The following is a 17,969-nucleotide window of genomic DNA, read 5'->3' on the forward strand; positions in this document are numbered from 1 at the left end:
TATGGGGAGGTACTAGCTCCAACTCGGTTTTACAGTGAAAACTGCAGGAATTTCAAACCGGCACTAGGAAAAATACTGAGAACCCAGAGTAAAATTTCTACTGCAACCCCTTCCCTTTGTGCTAGATGAACGAACGTCTCTCCACATGCTCGGTTCTGAGAGATAAGTGTGTGTGAAAGCCGTCCTTCACCTAGCTTGTTGGGAACACAAAGTTTCTTTTCAGTTGCAAATATCTCTCCATACATATATATGGGGAGGTACTAGCTCCAACTCGGTATTACAGTGAAAAATGCAGGAACTTCAAACCGGCACTAGGAAAAAGACTGAGAACCCAGAGTAAAAGTTTCTACTGCAACCCGTTCCCTTTGTGCTAGATGAACGAACGTCTCTCCACATGCTCAGTTCTGAGAGATAAGTGTGCGTGAAAACCGTCCTTCACCTAGCTTGTTGGGAACACAAAGTTTCTTTTCAGTTGCAAACTCCACTCCATACATATATATGGGGAGGTACTAGCTCCAACTCGGTTTTACAGTGAAAACTGCAGGAACTTCAAACCTGCACTAGGAAACAGAGTGAGAAACCAGAGTAATAGTTTCTCCTGCAACCCGTTCCCTTTGTGCTAGATGAACGAACGTCTCTCCACATGCTCAGTTCTGAGAGATAAGTGTGTGTGAAATCCGTCCTTCACGTAGCTTGTTGGGAACACAAAGTTTCTTTTCAGTTGCAAACCCCACTTCATTTATATATATGGGGAGGTACTAGATCCAACTCGGTTTTACAGTGAAAACTGTAGGAACTTCAAACCGGCACTAGGAAGCAGACTGAGAAACCAGAGTAAATGTTTCTCCTGCTACCCGTTCCTTTTGTGCTAGATGAACGAACGTCTCTCCACATGCTCAGTTCTGAGAGATAAGTGTGTGTGAAAGCCGTCCTTCACCTAGCTTGTTGGGAACACAAAGTTTCTTTTCAGTTGCAAACATCTCTCCATACATATATATTGGGAGGTACTAGCTCCAACCCGGTTTTACAGTGAAAACTGCAACAATTTCACCGGCACTAGGAAACAGACTGAGAAACCAGAGTAAAAGTTTCTCCTGCAACCCGTTCCCTTTGTGCTAGATGAACGAACGTCTCTTCACATGCTCAGTTCTGAGAATTAAGTGTGTGTGAAATGCGTCCTTCACCTAGCTTGTTGGGAACACAAAGTTTCTTTTCAGTTGCATACTCCACTCCATATATATATATGGGGAGGTACTAGATCCAACTCGGTTTTACAGAGAAAACTGCAGGAACTTCAAACCGGCACAAGGAAACAGACTGAGAATCCAGAGTAAAAGTTTCTCCTGCAACCCGTTCCCTTTGTGCTAGATGAACGAACGTCTCTCCACATGCTCAGTGCTGAGAGATAATTGTGTGTGAAAGCCATCCTTCACGTAGCTTGTTGGGAACACAAAGTTTCTTTTCAGTTGCAAACATCTCTCCATACATTTATATGGGGAGGTACTAGCTGCAAATCTGTTTTACAGTGAAAACTGCAGGAACTTCAAACCGGCACTAGGAAACAGACTGAGAAACCAAAGTAAAAGTTTCTCCTGCAACCCGTTCCCTTTGTGCTAGATGAACGAACATCTCTCCACATGCTCAGATCTGAGAGATAAGTGTGTGTGAAAGCCGTCCTTCAACTAGCTTGTTGGGAACACATAGTTTCTTTTCAGTTGCAAACATCTCTCCATATATATATATGGGGAGGTACAAGCTGCAACTCTATTTTAGAGTGAAAACTGCAGGAACGTCAAACCGGCACTAGGAAACAGACTGAGAAACCAGAGTAAAAGTTTCTCCTGCAACCCTTTCCCTTTGTGCTAGATGAACGAACGTCTCTCCACATGCTCGGTTCTGAGAGATAAGTGTGTGTGAAAGCCGTCCTTCACCTAGCTTGTTGGGAACACAAAGTTTTTTTTCAGTTGCAAATATCTCTCCATACATATATATGGGGAGGTACTAGCTCCAACTCGGTTTACAGTGAAAACTGCAGGAACTTCAAACCGGCACTAGGAAAAATACTGAGAACCCAGAGTAAAAGTTTCTCCTGCAACCCGTTCCCTTTGTGCTAGATGAACGAACGTCTCTCCACATGCTCGGTTCTGAGAGATAAGTGTGTGTGAAAGCCGTCCTTCACCTAGCTTGTTGGGAACACAAAGTTTCTTTTCAGTTGCAAACATCTCTCCATACATTTATATGGGGAGGTACAAGCTCCAACTCGGTTTTACAGTGAAAACTGCAGGAACTTCAAACCGGAACTAGGAAAAAGGCTGAGAACCCAGAGTAAAAGTTTCTACTGCAACCCGTTCCCTTTGTGCTAGATGAACGAACGTCTCTCCACATGCTCAGTTCTGAGAGATAAGTGTGCGTGAAAACCGTCCTTCACCTAGCTTGTTGGGAACACAAAGTTTCTTTTCAGTTGCAAACTCCACTCCATACATATATATGGGGAGGTACTAGCTCCAACTCGGTTTTACAGTGAAAACTGCAGGAACTTCAAACCGGCAGTAGGAAACAGACTGAGAAACCAGAGTAAAAGTTTCTCCTGCAACCCGTTCCCTTTGTGCTAGATGAACGAACGTCTCTCCACATGCTCAGTTCTGAGAGATAAGTGTGTGTGAAAGATGTCCTTCACATAGCTTGTTGGGAACACAAAGTTTCTTTTCAGTTGCAAACTCCACTCCATTTATATATATGGGGAGGTACTAGATCCAACTCGGTTTTACAGTGAAAACTGCAGGAACTTCAAACCGGCACTAGGAAGCAGACTGAGAAACCAGAGTAAATGTTTCTCCTGCAACCCGTTCCCTTTGTGCTAGATGAACGAACGTCTCTCCACATGCTCAGTTCTGGGAGATAAGTGTGCGTGAAAACCGTCCTTCACCTAGCTTGTTGGGAACACAAAGTTTCTTTTCAGTTGCAAACTCCACTCCATACATATATATGGGGAGGTACTAGCTCCAACTCGGTTTTACAGTGAAAACTGCAGGAACTTCAAACCGGCACTAGGAAACAGAGTGAGAAACCAGAGTAAAAGTTTCTCCTGCAACCCGTTCCCTTTGTGCTAGATGAACGAACGTCTCTCCACATGCTCAGTTCTGAGTGATAAGTGTGTGTGAAATCGGTCCTTCACCTAGCTTGTTGGGAACACAAAGTTTCTTTTCAGTTGCAAACTCCACTCCATTTATATATATGGGGAGGTACTAGATCCAACTCGTGTTTACAGTGAAAACTGCAGGAACTTCAAACCGGCACTAGGAAGCAGACTGAGAAACCAGAGTAAATGTTTCTCCTGCTATCCGTTCCCTTTGTGCTAGATGAAAAACGTCTCTCCACATGCTCAGTTCTGAGAGATAAGTGTGTGTGAAAGCCGTCCTTCACCTAGCTTGTTGGGAACACAAAGTTTCTTTTCAGTTGCAAACTCCACTCCATTTATATATATGGGGAGGAACTAGATCCAACTCGGTTTTACAGTGAAAACTGCAGGAACTTCAAACCGGCACAAGGAAACAGACTGAGAAACCAGAGTAAAAGTTTCTCCTGCAAACAGTTCCCTTTGTGCTAGATGAACGAACGTCTCCACATGCTCAGTTCTGAGAGATAAGTGTGTGTGAAAGCCGTCCTTCACCTAGCTTGTTGGGAACACAAAGTTTCTCTTCAGTTGCAAACATCTCTCCATACATATATATGGGGAGGTACTAGCTGCAACTCTGTTTTACAGTGAAAACTGCAGGAACTTCAAACCGACACTAGTAAACAGACTGAGAAACCAGAGTAAAAGTTTCTCCTGCAAACAGTTCCCTTTGTGCTAGATGAACGAACGCCTCTCCACATGCTCAGTTCTGAGAGATAAGTGTGTGTGAAAGCCGTCCTTCACCTAGCTTGTTGGGAACACAAAGTTTCTTTTCAGTTGCAAACTCCACTCCATACATATATATGGGGAGGTACTAGCTCCAACACGGTTTTACAGTGAAAACGGCAGAAACTTCAAACCGGCACTAGGAAACAGACTGAGAAACCAGAGTAAAAGATTCTCTTGCCACCCGTTCCCTTTGTGCTAGATGAAAGAACTTCTCTCCACATGCTCAGTTCTGAGAGATAAGTGTGCGTGAAAACTGTCCTTCACCTAGCTTGTTGGGAACACAAAGTTTCTTTTCAGTTGCAAACTCCACTCCATTTATATATATGGGGAGGAACTAGATCCAACTCGGTTTTACAGTGAAAACTGCAGGAACTTCAAACCGGCACAAGGAAACAGACTGAGAAACCAGAGTAAAAGTTTCTCCTGCAAACAGTTCCCTTTGTGCTAGATGAACGAACGTCTCCACATGCTCAGTTCTGAGAGATAAGTGTGTGTGAAAGCCGTCCTTCACCTAGCTTGTTGGGAACACAAAGTTTCTCTTCAGTTGCAAACATCTCTCCATACATATATATGGGGAGGTACTAGCTGCAACTCTGTTTTACAGTGAAAACTGCAGGAACTTCAAACCGACACTAGTAAACAGACTGAGAAACCAGAGTAAAAGTTTCTCCTGCAAACAGTTCCCTTTGTGCTAGATGAACGAACGCCTCTCCACATGCTCAGTTCTGAGAGATAAGTGTGTGTGAAAGCCGTCCTTCACCTAGCTTGTTGGGAACACAAAGTTTCTTTTCAGTTGCAAACTCCACTCCATACATATATATGGGGAGGTACTAGCTCCAACACGGTTTTACAGTGAAAACGGCAGAAACTTCAAACCGGCACTAGGAAACAGACTGAGAAACCAGAGTAAAAGATTCTCTTGCCACCCGTTCCCTTTGTGCTAGATGAAAGAACTTCTCTCCACATGCTCAGTTCTGAGAGATAAGTGTGCGTGAAAACTGTCCTTCACCTAGCTTGTTGGGAACACAAAGTTTCTTTTCAGTTGCAAACTCCACTCCATACATATATATGGGGAGGTACTAGCTCCAAATCTGTTTTACAGTGAAAACTGCAGGAACTTCAAACCGGCACTAGGAAACAGACTGAGAAACCAGAGTAAAAGTTTGTCCTGCAAACCGTTCCATTTGTGCTAGATGAACGAACGTCTCTCCACATTCTCAGTTCTGAGAGATAAGTGTGTGTGAAAGCCGTCCTTCACTTAGCTTGTTGGGAACACAAAGTTTCTTTTCAGTTGCAAACTCCACTCCTTACATATATATGGGGAGGTACTAGCTCCAACTCGGTTTTACAGTGAAAACTGCAGGAACTTCAAACCGGCACAAGGAAACAGACTGAGAAACCAGAGTAAAAGTTTCTCCTGCAACCCGTTCCCTTTGTGCTAGATGAACGAACGTCTCTCCACATGCTCAGTTCTGAGAGATAAGTGTGTGTGAAAGCCGTCCTTCACCTAGCTTGTTGGGAACCCAAAGTTTTTTTCAGTTGCAAACTCCACTTCATACATTTATATGGGGAGGTACTAGCTCCAACTCGGTTTTACAGTGAAAACTGCAGGAACTTCAAACTGGCAATAGGAAACAGACTGAGAAACCAGAGTAAAAGTTTCTCCTGCAACCCGTTCCCTTTGTTCTAGATGAACGAACGTTTATCCACATGCTCAGTTCTGAGAGATAAGTGTGTGTGAAAGCCGTCCTTCACCTAGCTTGTTGGGAACACGAAGTTTCTTTTCAGTTGCAAACATCTCTCCATATATATATATGGGTAGGTACAAGCTGCAACTCTATTTTAGAGTGAAAACTGCAGGAACGTCAAACCGGCACTAGGAAACAGACTGAGAAACCAGAGTAAAAGTTTCTCCTGCAACCCGTTCCCTTTGTGCTAGATGAACGAACGTCTCTCCACATGCTCGGTTCTGAGAGGTAAGTGTGTGTGAAAGCCGTACTTCACCTAGCTTGTTGGGAACACAAAGTTTCTTTTCAGTTGCAAATATCTCTCCATACATATATATGGGGAGGTACTAGCTCCAACTCGGTTTTACAGTGAAAACTGCAGGAATTTCAAACCGGCACTAGGAAAAATACTGAGAACCCAGAGTAAAATTTCTACTGCAACCCGTTCCTTTTGTGCTAGATGAACGAACGTCTCTCCACATGCTCGGTTCTGAGAGATAAGTGTGTGTGACAGCCGTCCTTCAACTAGCTTGTTGGGAACACTAAGTTTCTTTTCAGTTGCAAATATCTCTCCATAAATATATATGGGGAGGTACTAGCTCCAACTCGGTTTTACAGTGAAAAATGCAGGAACTTCAAACCGGCACTAGGAAAAAGACTGAGAACCCAGAGTAAAAGTTTCTACTGCAACCCGTTCCCTTTGTGCTAGATGAACGAACGTCTCTCCACATGCTCAGTTCTGGGAGATAAGTGTGCGTGAAAACCGTCCTTCACCTAGCTTGTTGGGAACACAAAGTTTCTTTTCAGTTGCAAACTCCACTCCATACATATATATGGGGAGGTACTAGCTCCAACTCGGTTTTACAGTGTAAACTGCAGGAACTTCAAACCGGCACTAGGAAACAGAGTGAGAAACCAGAGTAAAAGTTTCTCCTGCAACCCGTTCCCTTTGTGCTAGATGAACGAACGTCTCTCCACATGCTCAGTTCTGAGAGATAAGTGTGTGTGAAAACCGTCCTTCACCTAGCTTGTTGGGAACACAAAGTTTCTTTTCAGTTGCAAACTCCACTCCATTTATATATATGGGGAGGTACTAGCTCCAACTCGGTTTTACAGTGAAAACTGAAGGAACTTCAAACCGGCACCAGGAAACAGACTGAGAAACCAGAGTAAAAGTTTCTCCTGCAAACCGTTCCCTTTGTGCTAGATGAACGAACGTCTCTTCACATGCTCAGTTCTGAGAGTTAAGTGTGTGTGAAATGCGTCCTTCACCTAGCTTGTTGGGAACACAAAGTTTCTTTTCAGTTGCATACTCCACTCCATATATATATATGGGGAGGTACTAGATCCAACTCGGTTTTACAGAGAAAACTGCAGGAACTTCAAACCGGCACTAAGAAACACACTGAGAATCCAGAGTAAAAGTTTCTCCTGCAACCTTTTCCCTTTGTGTTAGAAGAACGAACGTCTCTCCACATGCTCGTTTCTGAGAGATAATTGTTTGTGAAAGCCGTACTTCACCTAGCTTGTTGGGAACACAAAGTTTCTTTTCAGTTGCAAACTCCACTCCATACATCTATATGGGGAGGTACTAGCTCCAACAAGGTTTTACAGTGAAAACTGCAGGAACTTCAAACCGGCACTAGGAAGCAGACTGAGAAACCAGAGTAAATGTTTCTCCTGCAACCCGTTCCCTTTGTGCTAGATGAACGAACGTCTCTCCACATGCTCAGATCTGAGAGATAAGTCTGTGTGAAAGCCGTCCTTCACCTAGCTTGTTGGGAACACAAAGTTTCTTTTCAGTTGCAAACCCCACTCCATACATATATATGGGGAGGTACTAGCTCCAACTCGGTTTTACAGTTTAAACTGCAGGAACATCAAACCGGCACTAGGAAACAGACTGAGAAACCAGAGTAAAAGTTTCTCCAGCAACCCTTTCCCTTTGTGCTAGATGAACGAACGTCTCTCCACATGCTCAGTTCTGAGAGATAAGTGAGTGTGAAAGCCGTCCTTCAACTAGCTTGTTCGGAACACAAAGTTTCTTTTCAGATGCAGAATCCACTCCATACATATATATGGGGAGGTACTAGCTCCAACACGGTTTTACAGTGCAAACTGCAGGAACTTCAAACCGGCACTCGGAAACAGACTGAGAAACCAGAGTAAAAGTTTCCCCTGCCACCCGTTCCCTTTGTGCTAGATGAAAGAACGTCTCTCCACATGCTCAGTTCTGAGAGATAAGTGTGTGTGAAAGCCGTCCTTCACCTAGCTTGTTGGGAACACAAAGTTTCTTTTCAGTTGCAAACTCCACTCCATATATATATATGGGGAGGTACTAGATCCAACTCGGTTTTACAGTGAAAACTGCAGGAACTTCAAACCGGCACAAGGAAACAGACTGAGAAACCAGAGTAAAAGTTTCTCCTGCAAACATTTCCCTTTGTGCTAGATGAACGAACGTCTCCACATGCTCAGTTCTGAGAGATAAGTGTGTGTGAAAGCCGTCCTTCACCTAGCTTGTTGGGAACACAAAGTTTCTCTTCAGTTGCAAACATCTCTCCATACATATATATGGGGAGGTACTAGCTGCAACTCTGTTTTACAGTGAAACTGCAGGAACTTCAAAACGACACTAGGAAACAGACTGAGAAACCAGAGTAAAGTTTCTCCTGCAACCCTTTCCCTTTGTGCTAGATGAACGAACGCCTCTCCACATGCTCAGTTCTGAGAGATAAGTGTGTGTGAAAGCCGTCCTTCACCTAACTTGTTGGGAACACAAAGTTTCTTTTCAGTTGCAAACTCCACTCCATACATATATATGGGGAGGTACTAGCTCCAACTCGATTTTACAGTGAAAATGCAGAAACTTCAAACCGGCACTAGGAAACAGACTGAGAAACCAGAGTAAAAGATTCTCTTGCCACCCGTTCCCTTTGTGCTAGATGAAAGAACTTCTCTCCACATGCTCAGTTCTGAGAGATAAGTGTGCGTGAAAACTGTCCTTCACCTAGCTTGTTGGGAACACAAAGTTTCTTTTCAGTTGCAAACTCCACTCCATACATATATATGGGGAGGTACTAGCTCCAAATCTGTTTTACAGTGAAAACTGCAGGAACTTCAAACCGGCACTAGGAAACAGACTGAGAAACCAGAGTAAAAGTTTGTATTGCAAACCGTTCCATTTGTGCTAGATGAACGAAAGTCTCTCCACATGCTCAGTTCTGAGAGATAATTGTGTGTGAAAGCCGTCCTTCACCTAGCTTGTTGGGAACACAAAGTTTCTTTTCAGTTGCAAACATCTCTCCATATATATATATGGGGAGGTACTAGCTCCAACTCGGTTTTACAGTGAAAAATGCAGGAACGTCAAACCGGCACTAGGAAACAGACTGAGAAACCAGAGTAAAAGTTTCTCCTGCAACCCGTTCCATTTGTGCTAGATGAACGAACGTCTCTCCACATGCTCAGTTCTGAGAGATAATTGTGTGTGAAAGCTGTCCTTCACCTAGCTTGTTGGGAACACAAAGTTTCTTTTCCGTTGCAAACATCTCTCCATACATATATATGGGGAGGTACTAACTGCAACTATGTTTTACAGTGAAAACTGCAGGAACTTCATACCGGCACTAGGAAACAGACTGAGAAAGCAGAGTAAAATTTACTCCTGCAACCCGTTCCTTTTGTGCTAGATGAACGAACATCTCTCCACATGCTCAGTTCTGAGAGATAAGTGTGTGTGAAAGCCGTCCTTCACCTAGCTTGTTGGGAACACAAAGTTTCTTTTCAGATGCAGAATCCACTCCATACATATATATGGGGAGGTACTAGCTCCAACTCGGTTTTACAGTGAAAACTGCAGGAACTTCAAACCGGCACTAGGAAACAGACTGAGAAACCAGAGTAAAAGTTTCTACTGCAACCCGTTCCCTTTGTGCTAGATGAACGAACGTCTCTCCACATGCTCGGTTCTGAGAGATAAGTGTGTGTGAAAGCCGTCCTTCACCTAGCTTGTTGGGAACACAAATTTTCTTTTCAGTTGCAAACATCTCTCCATACATTTATATGGGGAGGTACAAGCTCCAACTCGGTTTTACAGTGAAAATTGCAGGAACTTCAAACCGGAACTAGGAAAAAGGCTGAGAACCCAGAGTAAAAGTTTCTACTGCAACCCGTTCCCTTTGTGCTAGATGAACGAACGTCTCTCCACATGCTCAGTTCTGAGAGATAAGTGTGTGTGAAATCCGTCCTTCACCTAGCTTGTTGGGAACACAAAGTTTCTCTTCAGTTGCAAACATCTCTCCATAAATATATATGGGGAGGTACTAGCTGCAACTCTGTTTTACAGTGAAAACTGCAGGAACTTCAAACCGACACTAGGAAACAGACTGAGAAACCAGAGTAAAAGTTTCTCCTGCAACCCTTTCCCTTTGTGCTAGATGAACGAACGCCTCTCCACATGCTCAGTTCTGAGAGATAAGTGTGTGTGAAAGCCGTCCTTCACCTAGCTTGTTGGGAACACAAAGTTTCTTTTCCGTTGCAAACATCTCTCCATACATATATATGGGGAGGTACTAACTGCAACTATGTTTTACAGTGAAAACTGCAGGAACTTCATACCGGCACTAGGAAACAGACTGAGAAAGCAGAGTAAAATTTACTCCTGCAACCCGTTCCTTTTGTGCTAGATGAACGAACATCTCTCCACATGCTCAGTTCTGAGAGATAAGTGTGTGTGAAAGCCGTCCTTCACCTAGCTTGTTGGGAACACAAAGTTTCTTTTCAGATGCAGAATCCACTCCATACATATATATGGGGAGGTACTAGCTCCAACTCGGTTTTACAGTGAAAACTGCAGGAACTTCAAACCGGCACTAGGAAACAGACTGAGAAACCAGAGTAAATGTTTCTACTGCAACCCGTTCCCTTTGTGCTAGATGAACGAACGTCTCTCCACATGCTCGGTTCTGAGAGATAAGTGTGTGTGAAAGCCGTCCTTCACCTAGCTTGTTGGGAACACAAAGTTTCTTTTCAGTTGCAAACATCTCTCCATACATTTATATGGGGAGGTACAAGCTCCAACTCGGTTTTACAGTGAAAATTGCAGGAACTTCAAACCGGAACTAGGAAAAAGGCTGAGAACCCAGAGTAAAATTTTCTACTGCAACCCGTTCCCTTTGTGCTAGATGAACGAACGTCTCTCCACATGCTCAGTTCTGAGAGATAAGTGTGTGTGAAATCCGTCCTTCACCTAGCTTGTTGGTAACACAAAGTTTCTCTTCAGTTGCAAACATCTCTCCATAAATATATATGGGGAGGTACTAGCTGCAACTCTGTTTTACAGTGAAAACTGCAGGAACTTCAAACCGACACTAGGAAACAGACTGAGAAACCAGAGTAAAAGTTTCTCCTGCAACCCTTTCCCTTTGTGCTAGATGAACGAACGCCTCTCCACATGCTCAGTTCTGAGAGATAAGTGTGTGTGAAAGCCGTCCTTCACCTAGCTTGTTGGGAACACAAAGTTTCTTTTCAGTTGCAAACTCCACTCCATACATATATATGGGGAGGTACTAGCTCCAACTCGGTTTTACAGTGAAAACTGCAGAAACTTCAAACCGGCACTAGGAAACAGACTGAGAATCCAGAGTAAAAGATTCTCTTGCCACCCGTTCCCTTTGTGCTAGATGAAAGAACTTCACTCCACATGCTCATTTCTGAGAGATAAGTTTGCGTGAAAACTGTCCTTCACCTAGCTTGTTGGGAAAACAAAGTTTCTTTTCAGTTGCAAACTCCACTCCATACATATATATGGGGAGGTACTAGCTCCAAATCTGTTTTACAGTGAAAAATGCAGGAACTTCAAACCGGCACTAGGAAACAGACTGAGAAACCAGAGTAAAAGTTTGTCCTGCAAACCGTTCCATTTGTGCTAGATGAACGAACGTCTCTCCACATGCTCAGTTCTGAGAGATAAGTGTGTGTGAAAGCCGTCCTTCACCTAGCTTGTTGGGAACACAAAGTTTCTTTTCAGTTGCAAACTCCACTCCATACATATATATGGGGAGGTACTAGCTCCAACCCGGTTTTACAGTGAAAACTGCAGGAACTTCAAAACGGCACTAGGAAACAGACTGAGAAACCAGAGTAAAAGTTTCTCCTGCAACCCGTTCCCTTTGTGCTAGATGAACGAACGTCTCTCCACATGCTCAGTTCTGAGAGATAAGTGTGTGTGAAAGCCGTGCTTCACCTAGCTTGTTGGGAACACAAAGTTTCTTTTCAGATGCAGAATCCACTCCATACATATATATGGGGAGGTACTAGCTCCAACTCGGTTTTACAGTGAAAACTGTAGGAACTTCATACCGGCACTAGGAAACAGACTGAGAAACCAGAGTAAAAGTTTCTCCTGCAACCCGTTCCTTTGTGCTAGATGAACGAACGTCTCTCCACATGCTCAGTTCTGAGAGATAAGTGTGTGTGAAAGCCATCCTTCACCTAGCTTGTTGGGAACACAAAGTTTCTTTTCAGATGCAGAATCCACTCCATACATATATATGGGGAGGTACTAGCTCAAAATCGGTTTTACAGTGAAAACTGCAGGAACTTCAAACCCGCACTAGGAAATTGACTGAGAAACCAGAGTAAAAGATTCTCCTTCCACACGTTCCCTTTGTGCTAGATGAACGAACGTCTCTCCACATGCTCAGTTCTGAGAGATAAGTGTGTGTGAAAGCCGTCCTTCACCTAGCTTGTTGGGAACACAAAGTTTCTTTTCAGTTGCAAACTCCACTCCATATATATATATGGGGAGGTACTACATCCAACTCGGTTTTACAGTGAAAAATGCAGGAACTTCAAACCGGCACTCGGAAACAGACTGAGAAACCAGAGTAAAAGTTTCTACTGCAACCCGTTCCCTTTGTGCTAGATGAACGAACGTCTCTCCACATGCTCAGTTCTGAGAGATAAGTGTGTGTGAAATCCGTCCTTCACCTAGCTTGTTGGGAACACAAAGTTTCTCTTCAGTTGCAAACATCTCTCCATACATATATATGGGGAGGTACTAGCTGCAACTCTGTTTTACAGTGAAAACTGCAGGAACTTCAAACCGACACTAGGAAACAGACTGAGAAACCAGAGTAAAAGTTTCTCCTGCAAACCTTTCCCTTTGTGCTAGATGAACGAACGCCTCTCCACATGCTCAGTTCTGAGAGAAAAGTGTGTGTGAAAGCCGTCCTTCACCTAGCTTGTTGGGAACACAAAGTTTCTTTTCAGTTGCAAACTCCACTCCATACATATATATGGGGAGGTACTAGCTCCAACTCGGTTTTACAGTGAAAACTGCAGAAACTTCAAACCGGCACTAGGAAACAGACTGAGAATCCAGAGTAAAAGATTCTCTTGCCACCCGTTCCCTTTGTGCTAGATGAAAGAACTTCACTCCACATGCTCATTTCTGAGAGATAAGTGTGCGTGAAAACTGTCCTTCACCTAGCTTGTTGGGAACACAAAGTTTCTTTTCAGTTGCAAACTCCACTCCATACATATATATGGGGAGGTACTAGCTCCAAATCTGTTTTACAGTGAAAACTGCAGGAACTTCAAACCGGCACTAGGAAACAGACTGAGAAACCAGAGTAAAAGTTTGTCCTGCAAACCGTTCCATTTGTGCTAGATGAACGAACGTCTCTCCACATGCTCAGTTCTGAGAGATAAGTGTGTGTGAAAGCCGTCCTTCACCTAGCTTGTTGGGAACACAAAGTTTCTTTTCAGTTGTAAACTCCACTCCATACATATATATGGGGAGGTACTAGCTTCAACTCGGTTTTACAGTGAAAACTGCAGGAACTTCAAAACGGCACTAGGAAACAGACTGAGAAACCAGAGTAAAAGTTTCTCCTGCAACCCGTTCCCTTTGTGCTAGATGAACGAACGTCTCTCCACATGCTCAGTTCTGAGAGATAAGTGTGTGTGAAAGCCGTGCTTCACCTAGCTTGTTGGGAACACAAAGTTTCTTTTCAGATGCAGAATCCACTCCATACATATATATGGGGAGGTACTAGCTCCAACTCGGTTTTACAGTGAAAACTGGAGGAACTTCATACCGGCACTAGGAAACACACTGAGAAACCAGAGTAAAAGTTTCTCCTGCAACCCGTTCCTTTGTGCTAGATGAACGAACGTCTCTCCACATGCTCAGTTCTGAGAGATAAGTGTGTGTGAAAGCCATCCTTCACCTAGCTTGTTGGGAACACAAAGTTTCTTTTCAGATGCAGAATCCACTCCATACATATATATGGGGAGGTACTAGCTCAAACTCGGTTTTACAGTGAAAACTGCAGGAACTTCAAACCCGCACTAGGAAACTGACTGAGAAACCAGAGTAAAAGATTCTCCTTCCACACGTTCCCTTTGTGCTAGATGAACGAACGTCTCTCCACATGCTCAGTTCTGAGAGATAAGTGTGTGTGAAAGCCGTCCTTCACCTAGCTTGTTGGGAACACAAAGTTTCTTTTCAGTTGCAAACTCCACTCCATATATATATATGGGGAGGTACTACATCCAACTCGGTTTTACAGTGAAAACTGCAGGAACTTCAAACCGGCACTCGGAAACAGACTGAGAAACCAGATTAAAAGTTTATCCTGCAAACCGTTCCCTTTGTGCTAGATGAACGAACGTCTCCACATGCTCAGTTCTGAGAGATAAGTGTGTGTGAAAGCCGTCCTTCACCTAGCTTGTTGGGAACACAAAGTTTCTCTTCAGTTGCAAACATCTCTCCATACATATATATGGGGAGGTACTAGCTGCAACTCTGTTTTACAGTGAAAACTGCAGGAACTTCAAACCGACACTAGGAAACAGACTGAGAAACCAGAGTAAAAGTTTCTCCTGCAACCCTTTCCCATTGTGCTAGATGAACGAACGCCTCTCCACATGCTCAGTTCTGAGAGATAAATGTGTGTGAAAGCCGTCCTTCACCTAGCTTGTTGGGAACACAAAGTTTCTTTTCAGTTGCAAACTCCACTCCATACATATATATGGGGAGGTACTAGCTCCAACTCGGTTTTACAGTGAAAACTGCAGGAACTTCAAACCGGCACTAGGAAACAGACTGGGAAACCAGAGTAAAAGATTCTCTTGCCACCCGTTCCCTTTGTGCTAGATGAAAGAACTTCACTCCACATGCTCAGTTCTGAGAGATAAGTGTGCGTGAAAACTGTCCTTCACCTTGCTTGTTGGGAACACAAAGTTTCTTTTCAGTTGCAAACTCCACTCCATACATATATATGGGGAGGTACTAGCTCCAAATCTGTTTTACAGTGAAAACTGCAGGAACTTCAAACCGGCACTAGGAAACAGACTGAGAAACCAGAGTAAAAGTTTGTATTGCAAACAGTTCCATTTGTGCTAGATGAACGAACGTCTCTCCACATGCTCAGTTCTGAGAGATAAGTGAGTATGAAAGCCGTCCTTCAACTAGCTTGTTCGGAACACAAAGTTTCTTTTCAGATGCAGAATCCACTCCATACATATATATGGGGAGGTACAAGCTCTAACACGGTTTTACAGTGCAAACTGCAGGAACTTCAAAACGGCACTCGGAAACAGACTGAGAAACCAGAGTAAAAGTTTCTCCTGCCACCCGTTCCCTTTGTGCTAGATGAAAGAACGTCTCTCCACATGCTCGGTTCTGAGAGATAAGTGTGTGTGAAAGCCGTCCTTCACCTAGCTTGTTGGGAACACAAAGTTTCTTTTCAGTTGCAAACTCCACTCCATATATATATATGGGGAGGTACTAGATCCAACTCGGTTTTACAGTGAAAACTGCAGGAACTTCAAACCGGCACAAGGAAACAGACTGAGAAACCAGAGTAAAAGTTTCTCCTGCAAACAGTTCCCTTTGTGCTAGATGAACGAACGTCTCCACATGCTCAGTTCTGAGAGATAAGTGTGTGTGAAATCCGTCCTTCACCTAGCTTGTTGGGAACACAAAGTTTCTCTTCAGTTGCAAACATCTCTCCATACATATATATGGGGAGGTACTAGCTGCAACTCTGTTTTACAGTGAAAACTGCAGGAACTTCAAAACGACACTAGGAAACAGACTGAGAAACCAGAGTAAAGTTTCTCCTGCAACCCTTTCCCTTTGTGCTAGATGAACGAACGCCTCTCCACATGCTCAGTTCTGAGAGATAAGTGTGTGTGAAAGCCGTCCTTCACCTAACTTGTTGGGAACACAAAGATTCTTTTCAGTTGCAAACTCCACTCCATACATATATATGGGGAGGTACTAGCTCCAACTCGATTTTACAGTGAAAACTGCAGAAACTTCAAACCGGCACTAGGAAACAGACTGAGAAACCAGAGTAAAAGATTCTCTTGCCACCCGTTCCCTTTGTGCTAGATGAAAGAACTTCTCTCCACATGCTCAGTTCTGAGAGATAATTGTGCGTGAAAACTGTCCTTCACCTAGCTTGTTGGGAACACAAAGTTTCTTTTCAGTTGCAAACTCCACTCCATACATATATATGGGGAGGTACTAGCTCCAAATCTGTTTTACAGTGAAAACTGCAGGAACTTCAAACCGGCACTAGGAAACAGACTGAGAAACCAGAGTAAAAGTTTGTATTGCAAACCGTTCCATTTGTGCTAGATGAACGAACGTCTCTCCACATGCTCAGTTCTGAGAGATAAGTGTGTGTGAAAGCCGTCCTTCACCTAGCTTGTTGGGAACACAAAGTTTCTTTTCAGTTGCAAACATCTCTCCATATATATATATGGGGAGGAACTAGCTCCAACTCGGTTTTACAGTGAAAAATGCAGGAACGTCAAACCAGCACTAGGAAACAGACTGAGAAACCAGAGTAAAAGTTTCTCCTGCAACCCGTTCCATTTGTGCTAGATGAACGAACGTCTCTCCACATGCTAAGTTCTGAGAGATAATTGTGTGTGAATGCTGTCCTTCACCTAGCTTGTTGGGAACACAAAGTTTCTTTTCAGTTGCAAACATCTCTCCATACATATATATGGGGAGGTACTAACTGCAACTATGTTTTACAGGGAAAACTGCAGGAACTTCAAACCGGCACTAGGAAACAGACTGAGAAACCAGAGTAAAATTTACTCCTGCAACCGTTCCTTTTGTGCTAGATGAACGAACGTCTCTCCACATGCTCAGTTCTGAGAGATAAGTGTGTGTGAAAGCCGTCCTTCACCTAGCTAGTTGGGAACACAAAGTTTCTTTTCAGATGCAGAATCCACTCCATACATATATATGGGGAGGTACTAGCTCCAACTCGGTTTTACAGTGAAAACTGCAGGAACTTCAAACCGGAACTAGGAAACAGACTGAGAAACCAGAGTAAAAGTTTCTACTGTAACCCGTTCCCTTTGTGCTAGATGAACGAACGTCTCTCCACATGCTCAGTTCTGAGAGATAAGTGTGTGTGAAATCCGTCCTTCACCTAGCTTGTTGGGAACACAAAGTTTCTCTTCAGTTGCAAACATCTCTCCATACATATATATGGGGAGGTACTAGCTGCAACTCTGTTTTACAGTGAAAACTGCAGGAACTTCAAACCGACACTAGGAAACAGACTGAGAAACCAGAGTAAAAGTTTCTCCTGCAACCCTTTCCCTTTGTGCTAGATGAACGAACGCCTCTCCACATGCTCAGTTCTGAGAGATAAGTGTGTGTGAAAGCCGTCCTTCACCTAGCTTGTTGGGAACACAAAGTTTCTTTTCAGTTGCAAACTCCACTCCATACATATATATGGGGAGGTACTAGCTCCAAATCTGTTTTACAGTGAAAACTGCAGGAACTTCAAACCGGCACTAGGAAACAGACTGAGAAACCAGAGTAAAAGTTTGTATTGCAAACCGTTCCATTTGTGCTAGATGAACGAACGTCTCTCCACATGCTCAGTTCTGAGAGATAAGTGTGTGTGAAAGCCGTCCTTCACCTAGCTTGTTGGGAACACAAAGTTTCTTTTCAGTTGCAAACATCTCTCCATATATATATATGGGGAGGTACTAGCTCCAACTCGGTTTTACAGTGAAAAATGCAGGAACGTCAAACCGGCACTAGGAAACAGACTGAGAAACCAGAGTAAAAGTTTCTCCTGCAACCCGTTCCATTTGTGCTAGATGAACGAACGTCTCTCCACATGCTCAGTTCTGAGAGATAATTGTGTGTGAATGCTGTCCTTCACCTAGCTTGTTGGGAACACAAAGTTTCTTTTCAGTTGCAAACATCTCTCCATACATATATATGGGGAGGTACTAACTGCAACTATGTTTTACAGTGAAAACTGCAGGAACTTCAAACCGGCACT

This window comes from Camelus bactrianus, chromosome 16 (genome assembly GCF_048773025.1).
Source record: "Camelus bactrianus isolate YW-2024 breed Bactrian camel chromosome 16, ASM4877302v1, whole genome shotgun sequence".
NCBI lineage: Eukaryota > Metazoa > Chordata > Mammalia > Artiodactyla > Camelidae > Camelus > Camelus bactrianus.